Source organism: Equus caballus, unplaced genomic scaffold, assembly GCF_041296265.1.
Source record: "Equus caballus isolate H_3958 breed thoroughbred unplaced genomic scaffold, TB-T2T haplotype2-0000440, whole genome shotgun sequence".
NCBI lineage: Eukaryota > Metazoa > Chordata > Mammalia > Perissodactyla > Equidae > Equus > Equus caballus.
In genome coordinates, this window is record NW_027222395.1 from 533,455 (window position 1) to 542,910 (window position 9,456).

General features: G+C 40.7%; 1 protein-coding gene across 48 annotated transcripts in view; it reads right to left on the reverse strand.

Annotated features, from left to right (window-relative positions):
* LOC106781149 (olfactory receptor 2AE1-like) overlaps positions 1–6,973 on the reverse strand; it is a 139,575-nt gene extending 132,602 nt beyond the window's left edge. For 14 of the 48 annotated variants that reach the window (XM_070259588.1, XM_070259587.1, XM_070259592.1 and 11 more), the window contains exon 1: positions 174–6,954. The gene's annotated coding sequence lies outside the window, so the exon portion shown is untranslated. Of the gene's footprint in view, positions 1–173 lie in introns of all 48 variants that reach the window. The other 34 variants (XM_070259560.1, XM_070259558.1, XM_070259561.1 and 31 more) reach the window with 13 other exon arrangements.
* Between the last annotated feature and the right edge of the window lie 2,483 nt (positions 6,974–9,456).

Consider the following 9,456-nt stretch of genomic DNA (forward strand, 5'->3'; position numbering starts at 1 on the left):
CCGTCCGCCTGATAAACGCACTCCTCCCTCCCGCACCCACCGCCGCCGACATGGGCTTCTCTCCGGTCGGGCTGCAGGCGGGCTGGTCACACGATCCTCGGGCATCCCGGACCGCCCCGAACACCTGCGCCCCCCGGCAGCCCGAGGGCCGGGGTCTCCCCCATCGGCCTTACCCGCTCTGACGGCCCGCCCGGGTTTATACACCGCCGCGGGGGGCGACGAGGTCCCAGACACTTCCTGCTCCCATCCCCAAGCACAGGCACACCCTTCCCAGCTAGTCCCTCGCCCTCGGTGCGCACCCTGCATTTTCCGAGCACACCCCAAAGTTCCCCAACGGTTCTCTGGAGTCCTGAGAAGACAAACGAGGAGGCTACGGCTGCACATGCGCAGAAGGAGCGTGGCGTCCCGTTCCCGGAGTCCAGGCGGTGAACCTCACCTATTTAAAACTACATTTCCCATAGGCCTCCGCGTCTACATTTCAAGTCACTTTTGGCCTTTCCGCGAAAGCGGGAGGACGGTGTTCTTAAATCTCTCCTGCCCAGGGTCCTCCGAGCCCGAAGAGGTTAAGGGTTAAGCCTGAACTCTGCTGTCAAATGCAAAGGGTAGTCCGCTATTGGCTCCCGATTAAAATAGCATTTTTTTCATAAGTCATTTGGAGGTAATTGGGGAAATTTGAATACGGATTGGATATGGAAAATATTAAAATATTACTTAGATGGTGTGAAAAAAATTTGGAGTTAGGTAGGAAAATTGACTTTGTAAAAAGAAAAAGACATGCCGACTGAAGTAGTTAAATTATATAGCTGTAAAATTATAATTTTACAATTTTTCAACCTGGGACCTCCACCCTGTTCCTTTACAGCCGCCGGACCCACCAACCCCTGAGCCCCATCCTGGCGCGCCTGGGGCCCAGTGTGCAGATTCTACTGAGGGTCTGCACAGGTGCTCCAGGGGTGGATGTTTATAGGAAATCTGTTGGGTCTTCTACATTAACATTGATTCTTGCTGAATTCTCTTATTGTTTCAGAAATTTTTATGTTAAATATCTTGGATTTCCATGCACATAACGACAAGTTTGCTTGCTTTTTGCTGACGTTTATAATTCTTTGTCATTCTTTACCAAATTACAGACAAAAGCACAAGAATGCTGGTTAAACTATATTAAATCAATCATAATAGACTTTAACATAAAGATCACGAAGGAGAGAAAGTGGTCACACATATGTCGTTTAACAAACATTTATTGAAAACTGACTGTACAATCGACATCATTCTAGGTGCTGGGATAGCAACATCAAATAAAAGAGAGTAAATTCCCTACCCCCATGGAGTTTATGATCAGGCTTGTTGTGGGGCCTATTAGTCAGGGTCCCCTGAAGAAACAGGTGTCAGTTGTCAAGAAACCATGGGACACTTGAGGAGAGTCTAATAAATAGGGCTCTAAAAATGTGGGTAGGGTTAGTGAAGCATCCTGTAACTAGTGTTGGTAGAGAGTTATTATCACCCCCAGGGCTGTAGTGAGAGTAGGTAACATTATCAGAACTTAGCACAAAAGGCCACCCTTATGAGAGCTGTGGTCTTAGGAAGAGAAACATTGTGAATGCCCATTACATGGCTCAGCACGGAGAGCCAAAGGAATAAATACCCAACACCTCACTTGTTCTCTTCCCTCTGATATCCTATCCTCCGTTAAGCATTTATAAACCCCATTCAATACCTATTCTTAGAATTCCATCCGCATGTGTCTCTTCTAGACCTTTTGGTCACCAATTTTCCAGTCTTATTCTTGTTTAGCCCCCTACTACCTGTCAACTCACTGAGCTACTGGACATAAATCAGTATAAATCGAAACTCAAGTACATGTCAGTTCTTCACAAAGTGAACTAAATATACCTCCTTAAACTCTACCCACTGGGAAGATTTTTTTTTCACCACACATTTCAGAACCACCCCTAAGTGAGACTGTAATCGTAGCAGCCATAATTTCCAATGATGCCACCATACACTGTAAACCCAGTTTGAAGGAGAGTTGATGGGTATGTGGCCACAGGTCTCCCTTGGGGACTTTTGGGGAATGTTTAATTGTATATTCTTGTGACCAAGTTATGAGGAATTTTGTCAAAGGGACCCAGCCTTCCCTTTAGTCAAAGCCTCCTGTCTATAAAGTAGGATATATCAAGGATTTAGAAAGAGAATCTAAATCCCTGTTGTGGTGATTTGTGTTCGTTTTCTGCCCACAAGATCCAGAATTTCACATGTATATAGATATATATCTCAAGAAGCATCTTAGTAGAATACCCATCTATTTCATTTCAATGAACTTCATGATCAAAGAGCCACCACCACTGATCCCTTCATATCACCACAAAAGATGGCTGCACATGAGAAACACTCTAAGAGTTTCAAAAAACATTTGTCAGTATCCCATTAGAGAAAATACATATTTCATTGCTTTGAAATGCAACATGGGCTGCTCCTGAGTCCACAGGGAGTATACTCATATTGATTAATTTGAGCCTATCCAAACATAATTCATCCTTCCTAATCTAATATGGTAAGGATCCACCCCCTTATGTGCTACCTAGTTTCTGCTTTATTGGGCAAGATCTTGAGTTCCTTTTGTGTTTTTGGTTTTTTAATTTCTGGATTTCTTGCAATTTTACTCTGAACATAGCTGGTTTTTTATTCCTATCATGGGCCTGGAGCCAGTAAGGAAGTTCGGACAGGGCCTGAGGATAGTGTGTATCTCCTTCAGGGGTAACTTATACTAGGATCACCCCTTAGGATTTGGAGAGAGAGAGAGAAGTGAGACAGACACTGTCAGAATTCAGTTACTCTTCACTTCTTTTTCTAAGCTCCTCAAAGCAGTGACTTTTAGTATACCTTAAAGGCCTTAAAATTGCAGAGTGTGTGGCAGGTACAACAAACTTGAACTGTCTAATAAGCCTCAAAGCTGTGCAGAGGCAAGTGTACACCTGCCAGGCAAAGTGCACAGAGTTTAGAACATCTGTTCTGACCAAGTAGTAGTATATGTTTGACCATATCCTTCTCCTCTGATAATAACTTTGGGCTTCCTAGATGCTCGGTAAATCCATGTAAGTGAAGGAATACAATTTCTTCACCTTAATCTTGACCTCACACTGATCCATCCTCGCAGTAATTGGGGGAGGTGTACTTACCCGGCATTCACCCTCATATGGCTAGTGATCATTTTATAAAATATTGAGGAACATAATGTCCCTCTTGAAGATATTCTTGTATTCAAACCTTATCTGAGTGAGTAATTGAGGCAATCTATTGAGAGCCCCAGTATATTGGATCACTTTCAAACTGTTCAGACACCTCCATCTGGGAACTGTTTCTCTCTACACCTGTCAATATTAGATTAGTTTTATCTTTTTAGGGTTTCATGCAAAAGGAATCATACAGTGTATTTTTGTGTGGCTTTTTTTTCACTCAGGATAATGATTTTGAGATTCATCCTATAGTTGAATACCAGCAATGAAGGAACAGCCTCACACAGGGAGAAACAACTGCTTATGAAATCAAGGGAGACTCATTGTGCCCAATGAGTTCAGCTATATGTGAATCCAAATACATGTAATCATTCCAATTTCCAGGTTCCTAGACTTTCCCAGTAAATGTCCCAAATCTCATGTAATACACCTCCTCAAATTGTGGATCTAATAGTTATTGTAATTGTTTGAAGAAATAATGTCCAAAACTTCCCAAAGTTGATGAAACAATGTTAATTTACACATCCAAGAAGCTTACTGAACTCCAAGTAGGATAAATACAAAGATATAGTTTTACCTAGACACATCATAGTCAAACTGTTGTAAGCCACACACAAAGAGAAAATCTTAAGAAAGAGAAAAACAACTGAACATGTACAGGAGAGCATCAACATAAATAATATCTAACTGCTCATCAGAGAAAATAGACCCTAGAAGGCAGTGAAATGGCATATTCAAAATACTGAAAGAAAAAATGGTAACGAAGAATTTTTTTATCCAGCAAGACTATCCACTAATTATAAAGGTGAAATAAGGACATTCTTAAATTTAAAAGGACTGGAAGAATTTCTTGATATCAGAACTGAATTGTGAGAAATACTAAAGGAAATTCTTTGGGCTGGAAGAAAATGACATCAGACAGTACCTCGAATCAGCTGGAAGAAATTAAGAGAGCCAGAAGTAATAAATTTCTGGGTTTTAAAAAAAAGAATCTATAAATATATTTTCTCATTTCTTCTGTTAAATTCTTTAAAAGACATGAGATTGTACAAAGAAATAACTGTAACATTCTAGTATTGGTTTTGTAACATATATAGATATAATATATATAAAAACAAGAGCACAAGAGGGGAAAGTAACAGAGTTACATTGGAGGAAACATTCTATATTTCATAGGAATTAAGTTAATATTCGTTTGAAATAGACCATAGTCAGTTAAAATGCATATTGGAATCCCTACCACAGACACTAGGAAAATAGCTCAAAAACAGTAAAAAATATTCAATAGAGGAATTAAAATGATATACTGAAAGATTTATTTAGCACAAAAGAAGTTAATAAAGGAAGGACAGAGAAGAAAAAAGCCTGAAGACAAAGAAAACAAATAGCAAAATGGCAAATGTAACTCTGATCCTATCAATAACTGCACTAAATGTGAATGGTCTAAAAAAAACAATTAGAAGACAGAGATTGGGAAAATGAATAATAAAGCAAGATCCAACTATACGTGATCTACAAAAGACACATCTTAGATTCAAAGACAAACAGAAGTTGAAACTAGAAGGATGGAAAAGACACATCACACAAATAGTTACCAAAAGATTGCTGGAGGGTTGTGTTAATACTGGACAATGTAGATTTTAAAACAAGAAATATTATTAGAAGCAAAGAGGGACATATCCAAATGACAAAATGTCATTAAATCAGAAAGATATAAAAATTATCAATGCTTACAAATGTAACAACAGAGCTTCAAGATACGTGAAGTAAAATTTGACGGAAACGAAAGGAGAAAGAGACAATTCAACAATACTTGGAAATTTCAACTGCCTCCTGTCCATAATGGATTAAAAAGAGGAAAGACAATCAGCAAGGTTATACAAGACTTGAACAGCACTATCAACCAAATTAAATTAAGTGACGTGTATAGATCACTGCACTCAATGACTACAAAACACACATTCTTTTCAATACCACATGGAACATGCTCCAGGATAGACCGTGTACTCAGCCATCAAATAAATTCAACAGATTTAGCAAGAATGAAATTATATAAAATACGTTCTCCAACCACAATGGAATGTGAGCTATCAAGAATGGAATATATCTGGGATATCCACAAACATTTGGAACTTAAATGACACCCATCTGAATAACATATGAGTCAAAGAATAAATTGGGAACAAAATTTGAAAGTACTTTGAAGTGAATGAAAATTTAAAAAATAGAATATCAAAGTCTATGGGATGTGCCTAAAGCAGTACTTAGAGAGAAATTTAGAGTATTAAACACCTATAGTGGAAGAGAGGAAAGTCTCAAATCAATAATTTAAGTTCCTACCCTAAGAAAGGAAAGAAAGGAAAATAAACCAAACTGAAAACAAGCAAAAGAAAGGAAATACAAAAGATTAGAACACATGTCTGTGAAATACAAAACACAAACATCAATAAAACCAGAAATTGGCTGTTTACCACATAAAGTTGACAATCCCTTAGCTAGCATCCCCAAGGAAGAGAGAAGATAGAATTTACCAAAATCAGAAATTAGAAAGGGACACCCACAGAGAAATTAAAGGATTATAAGAGAATATTATGAACAACTTTATGCCACAAATTAGACAATTTATAAGATATTGGCAAATTCTTAGATCCAAATTTCCAAAACTGACTCAAAGAGAAATAGAAAATCTCCATAGATCTGTAACAAACAAGAAAATTAAATTAGTAATTAAAACCCTTTCAGGGAAGAAAAGCCCAGATTCAGATGACTCAACTGGTGAATTCCATTGACTATTAATGGAGAAAATAATCCCAATCTCCCACCATCTATTTCAGAAAATATTAGAAGGAGAGAGCTGGTCTCACATCATTCTATTAGGCCAGAGTCACCTTAATTTCAATGGCAAGTGAAGACATCACATGCAAAGACAAGACCACTATCCCTCATGAATATAAATGAAAAATCCTTAACGATGTGTTAGTGAGTGATGTCACCAAGATGGGGGAGTAGGAGATGTTAGCCTCTGTCCTCCCAGAAAGATCAACAATTAGACTGCTACCTACCCATGATCAAAAAGAGTTCTGGGAGAGCTCTAAAGCCCTCTTAAGAAACTTTAGCAACATAGCGGAACAAAAAATGTGAGAATAACCACACATAAAGAGAAAGAAGAACAGCTTCATTTTGCCTGCATCACCCCGTCCTTTAAGCTGGCATTACTCAGTGCTAAGAGGGAACTCCTCAGCTAGAAAGAGCTCTCCTTTCAGGGAAAGAGAGAGCAGAGTGAACGACCGGCGTCCCAGCCTTTCAGGGCACACAGGAAGTACCCACTTTGGTTTCCCCCCACCCAGAGACTGGCAAAGCAGAAAGATATAGAGATGGCTAGGGACAGGGAAGAAGAGCAGGGTTTACCAATATCGGGCACACAGCAGTAAAGACCACAGCTGTGTGACCTGTTCTATAGATAACCCCAACGTGGAAGGGCAAGGGGAACAGTGCACTAAGAGAGATACACAGCTCTGTGGGAGCAGGGGAGGAGCAGTCTCTGAACACGTTCCAGGAAAGGGGTCACCTTCCATGCCAAGATGAACTTTGCATGAATAAAGATTTAAGTGAGGACAGACTGAGAAGAGTGAAGAGGGGAATGGGGTGTGGACCAAATTTCATCCACCTGCAATTTTACCTACTCAAATTTTATCTACCACGGCAAGAAGTTAGTGTCTAATATTTTAAAATTACTTTTAAATACAAGTATTCGTACTAGTTATATAAATGGAGGTAAACACAAGAACAGCTAGGATAGAAGTGGCTTAAGTGGTTTCCATGGGGAATGGAACTGGGGGGATAGAAAGGACTGGGGTTGTAAGGTTGGGGAGGGCCTGTCACGGTCCTTTATAAAGCCTTCAGTACTATTTGATTTTAAAGGCACAAGTATGGATTCCTTAGATAAATATTAATTTTTAAGTGAGATTTAAAGAATGAGTAAGGTTTCTACAAGGAGAAACTTGTAGTTTCTCAGTTTACTTTTCCTGCCACTCTAGTGCCTACGACCACAGGGCGTGGGAAAGCCCTGGCCCCGGCTTCAGAGTGGCTGTGGCTTCACGGGAACATGGATGATCTGTCCCTGTGGTACCACAGCATCACGTCTGCCTGCGATCCTGCTCTAAACCAGCAGCCTCTGATACTGCCAGAATCCCAGCATCATCCCCGCTGGCAGTTCTTCGTGCCAGGCCCCACCCACTGGACCAGACTCCTGAAATGCTGAAATGGACCTGAATCCCTACTTTCTCCATCCCTAGTTCAGCCTCTTCTTTTTATACGTGGCCCACGTCAGCCTCTGGACAGCATCCACGATGCACTGATGGTCTCCCACCAGAACTCATTTGTACATTTCTGCCTGTTCCTCCTTCACCCGCTCTCTTCCTGCAGAATGGCTTGGCTGCTCCTTGGAGCTCATGCAGGATCGATGTATCACTTAGAGCAGCTCTAAGGAAACATCTGGTGAGGGGGAAACAGGACTCACTCCAGGCAATTACCAGACGTAGGAGGTACTGCCGATTTCCACAACCAAATAATGCACTGCACCAAGCTCCAAGGCAGGAAAGGGCAGAGATCCTAGAGCCAGGCTGCTGAGGTTGGAATCCCTATAATACCACTTACCAGCTGTGTGATTTGGGGCTCTTGATTGAACCTCTCTCTGTCTCAATTTTCTAATCTGTAAAATGGGGCTACTAATGGATCATGGAGGATCCAAGCCGAAGATACTGAAATTGGTTAAGAGGTTCTTGCATTAATCCAGACAAAAGACAATAAGGGTCTGAACTGAGGCAGTGACAGGGAGGATGAAGCTGAGGAGACCGAATTAGAAAGTTATTTCGGAGGCTGAATGGCACAATTTGGTACCAAGTGACCATGGGGGATCAGGCACCAGAAGAAGGGGACAGGTAGGAGGAGAGAGAAACCATTTAAGTGTAGCTTCTAATTTTTTTATGAGGGTAGCTGAGTAAATGTGGATGCTATTAACATTGACAGTTCACAAAAGAGACTCATATTTGCTGTGTGTGTGGCAGGGAGGGGCATATTCCAGAGAGTTCTGTTGTAATGATGACGTATCTCCTTTCATTTTCATCACCACACTGTGGTTCCGATCCTCAGATGATGAAAGTGTGTCTGCAGCCTGACATTTGTTACCTCACTTAATCCTCACACGAGCCCCATGAGGTAAACGTGCTGCTATTATCTCTGTGACGTAACAGGGTACTTGAGTCTCAGAGAGGTAAAGCAACCTGCCCAAGATCACACAGCACCTTGGCTGGGATTTAAATCCAAGAGGATTGGACTCCTTGAGCTATCAGCCTTCCAGTATTGCACATTGCCTCTCAAATACACTCTTCCAGAGAGGCGTCCTAGATATTTTCATCTGTGCAGTCCTCCTGCATGAAATAGTTCAGATTCTTCTACCTAATTTTCATTTGAAACTCTCCTTGTATACTCTAGAATTTGTCCCAGCTGGTGAAAAGGTGTCTTACCATATTATATACTTGTCACAGCTGCTCTATAAACCTGCATGTGTGCACTGTGTTGGCACGGTGTGGTTTCTGTGTCTAATTACAGTGTTGAAAGCTACTACATGCACAGATAGATATGTATATAGAGATTAGGAACACAGAGCGGTTCCCCTTTCACATAAAAGTGCATGTGCTGTAGAGGAAGAATAGCATATTTTTAACTCTTGAGCACTATTTGCTTAGCTGATAGCTAAGTGAAATGAGGGGGTGTTAGAAAGCTGTGAATAATGTTCAATATGAATATTATAGGTTACCTGGGAAAAAGGGGTTTTACAGTATAAAATGATACTGCCAAAATCCAGCAAAAGGCTTAAAAGTCCAAACCACTCTAAACATTGATTTGACTCAATCGTGCCATTTAGAACATTCCATTTCCCCAGAAAGAAGTCATTCCTGAGAAAAACTGTGCAAATGGAATGTAAGAAGGAGAGAGAAGAAAAAGTAAGATTGCAGATCCACAATGAACAGCGTCCACTTTCACCTTTTGGGAAATTTATTTCTACCCCTCAAAAAAAGAGAGCCGCAAATAATGGTTTTCCCGATGAAACCACCCCAGCTGGATCATGCTAAAAAGCTTTCAGGAGGGAAGCAGTAAGTAAATTCAACTGTTCAGATGCATTTGGAAGTCATCCTAAAGCAGCAGCCCCAGTAATCGC